General features: G+C 40.7%; 1 long non-coding RNA gene across 1 annotated transcript; it reads right to left on the bottom strand.

Annotated features, from left to right (window-relative positions):
• Nucleotides 1–325: 325 nt before the first annotated feature.
• LOC148024986 (uncharacterized) lies at nt 326–2006 on the bottom strand. Its single transcript, XR_015693383.1, has 2 exons — nt 1048–2006; nt 326–639 (listed from the first exon to the last, which is right to left on the bottom strand). It is a non-coding gene; the product is annotated as an uncharacterized LOC148024986 (long non-coding RNA).
• Nucleotides 2007–3262: the final 1256 nt, after the last annotated feature.

Here is a 3262-nt window from a genome sequence, read left to right as displayed (position 1 = left end):
CTTCCTCTTCAACCATCCTAGTAAGGAATGTATGCTATCTTACTATGCTTCTTTCTATTCTTAACGAAATGGAACACGTCGCACAATTGCATAGTAAGGTGAATCACATTTTACAATTCGCATTTAGAGGACACAAAATACAGGTACAAATACAAGAACAACGAGACAAAGTGATGAAAATCAAGTTGAAAGTAGTTTGCAAGCCATTTAAACAGTACAAGCGTTGTTAGGTAAATTTGCCAAAGAAAACATAATATCATGAGGTCATTGACATCATTGAGCACAATTATAAGTGGGTTATATGAGAAGTGAAATTTCTTAGAAATTTTGCAAAAGGAAATGGATTCTGTCTATTGACACCATTGATTACAATTGTAACCCTAGTACCAGCATAGTTACAACAGTTTGTTTACAAAGAGAGAGGCTTAATGCCATAATATATTTTTCTATCTATGAAACATAGGATTTGCTTACTTGAAATTTGACACATATGCATTGAAGGGGAGAAAGTAAGAGCTTTTGGCCGAACTATAGTTTGGTTGCAATGGATTTGTACATGGAAGTCCATTACATTATCAGGCTACCAAATTCTTCAAATTCACCACTCCAACATTTCATAGATTAGCAGTAGATGGGAGCCTGCTAAGAAACATGAAACCATTAGCGTTGATATGAGAAAGAGGGGAGAATTTTTTTTTAAAAAAATACTAATTAGTAATCGCCAACAAACTTCAAGCCATGAACATTAGTAGCATTGTCAACCTTTATCGTAGCTTGAACTATCTTTTGTTGGACTACCCTTTATCGTGCCTGTAACTATGCTGTAATGAACTGTAACCCTTCATCCTAGCTTAGGGATTTGTCGTCTCTTCAATTCCAATGTTTTAACATCCCATGAATACCTCCTTAATAAGGATTCCTCTTCCTTCCTCACCACACTAAGTCGTCATGATCACCAAATTACTCTCCAATGTAGGTAAGATGCAATTTGAAAGCCAATCAACTTTGTGAAACAAACTCATATACAAAGAGATAGGTGCGAGTTACCTTTCAAGGGTGAGGGTGTCCGGGGCCTTTGCCACCCGGCCCTTTAGGCCCCTTAGGACCTGGGCCTTTAGGTCCTTTGTGGCCAGGACCCTTAGGTCCTCCCATAAGGCCTTCTTCTGCTGCTGCGTGGGGAGGATGCCCTGGACCCTTGTGTCCCCCAGGGCCCTTAGGCCCCTTGTATCCTGGGCCCTTGTATGGTCCGCCGTGGCCAGTTGGCTCCGTCACGGCCTGCTCATGATCAGCCCGGGCGACTTCTTGCATCATCACCAGCGCAAGCAGCAGCGCTGCCGCCACGACTAAGAGAAAGCGGCTCTTGGCAGCCATGCTCTGAGACAAAGGCGACTAGGATATGTGAATGAGGAAGGCGGAGGGATGGCAAGTAGAACTGCACGGCGCTGCTCGTCGAGGGAGACTGGCTCCATTTATATGGGAGACGCGGACGAGCTAGGACGATGATCAATAATCATTAAAGCAGAGTCCTAAGTCCTGTCGAACTCCCTCAGAGATCAGAGAGAGGGAAGGAGGGATCGCGTGTGTGGGCACTTAACTCTGAGCACAGGAAATTATCAAAAGTGAGAAATCCTCCGACCACACTAAAATATCAAAAACGTCCGATCACAGTCTGTGACATATCTCGCTCTTATTCTCTCTCAGTCTGCCTGGCAGTGTGGCTCCTTTAATCGTACCGCAAAACAGCTCTCCAGACTCCAACCCGTGACCAGGCGAGTGCAGCTTCTCATGCTTTCTGACATGTGCCCTTCACTGGCTTCCATGTGCCCTTCACTGGCTTCCAGCTGCACCGACCAGGCTCAGTTAGAAAACAGAAAGCTACACGACTACCGAGAGTCGGCTAACACTAACATAAACACAAGTTAGGGAGCGCTCTCTTACCTCTCTCTCTCTCTCTCTCTCTCTCTCTAAGTCTGAGTATTTTCATTTGAGTTTAGGGTTTAAGTTTGGTTTTGTTTGCAAACTTTGTGTGTGTGTGTGTGTGTGTCTCTTTCTGCTTTTGAAATTGTGGGCTCATTATTATTGTTGGATTTGTATAGAGAATATATTGGATCTACATTGGATTGAAATAAACATTTTAATATATTTGTTTTAAGACATGGAGTGGAATATGTCTTTTACGTTGACTCTTAAACATGGAGTGAAAGATTCTGTAGTAAATTTAAGATATGTATTATATTATCAACCCCTAAAGGTACCACAGTGGAGCTAAATTACAACACTATTTATTTATTCATGACTTTCATTATTGAAAGATAGAACTCCTTGCAAATCGTGGGGCTAGCACGCAAATATTAACACTTAATGGCATTAAAAACCTATTATTGACGTTTTTATACTTAGGAAGTTGTTTAGTGTGTGAGCTATAGTTTTCATGGTAGGAGTGGGGAATGTTGCATCATCCTAGGGCATGATTTTCTAGGAAAGGATGTTGTATGGCGTGCACCATACAACATTAGGTACACCAATTAAAAAGCCAACTCGCCGGTCATTATAACATTGGGTTCACACCAAAAGATCCATCCTCAACTTTGCTTATTGCAATTCTTGAGTGGGTATAACTATAACGATATTTGAATTTGTTCACAAATTGTGAACAAAGACAAATTGCTAAACGTAAGACAGAGGGGGGTTTCACATCGTGATGGATGTATTCATAGGGATGTTGAAATGGATACATCCATTGTGACAAAAACTCTAAGCCTTGGGAATTTTCTTGAAATAATCCAAACGCACCTTGAAGACCCACTTGAGTCCTATGTGTGGGATAAACAAATTGAAACCGCGCTCCAAATGCTACTTGCTATAGCAAATCTTATTGTAATCAATCATATGGTCTAATGCATGTGTGTTTTAAATTTAATGTATTAGAAGTTAATCTACTGCCATCTAGGATTTTTTACTATTTTTAATTTTTGAGATAAAATAAGAATAGTTTATAAGCACCTCAATGTTGACGCATGTGTTAAATTGCACAACATGGAGGCTTTTGTAACAAACAAAAATGTGTTTGTAGCAAATCTTGTGTAGTGCACTCCCAACATGCAAATGAATATGCACAAAGTGAAAGAGATTACAAGGAAGAAGGTAGTTTGTCACGCACTCAGGCATGCTGGAGGGTGTGAAAGTTCTGTTGGTTTCTTGAGAGTCATTCATCACTTCGATGGGCTTGAGAAGCAAGTGAATGCAATATTTCAATGTCAAA

This window comes from Lygodium microphyllum, chromosome 15, assembly GCF_053477565.2.
Source record: "Lygodium microphyllum isolate KBCC chromosome 15, Lygodium_microphyllum_v1.1.10, whole genome shotgun sequence".
NCBI lineage: Eukaryota > Viridiplantae > Streptophyta > Polypodiopsida > Schizaeales > Lygodiaceae > Lygodium > Lygodium microphyllum.
The sequence above is the reverse complement of the archived record's forward strand: the minus strand, read 5'-3'. Positions and strand labels throughout refer to the sequence as shown.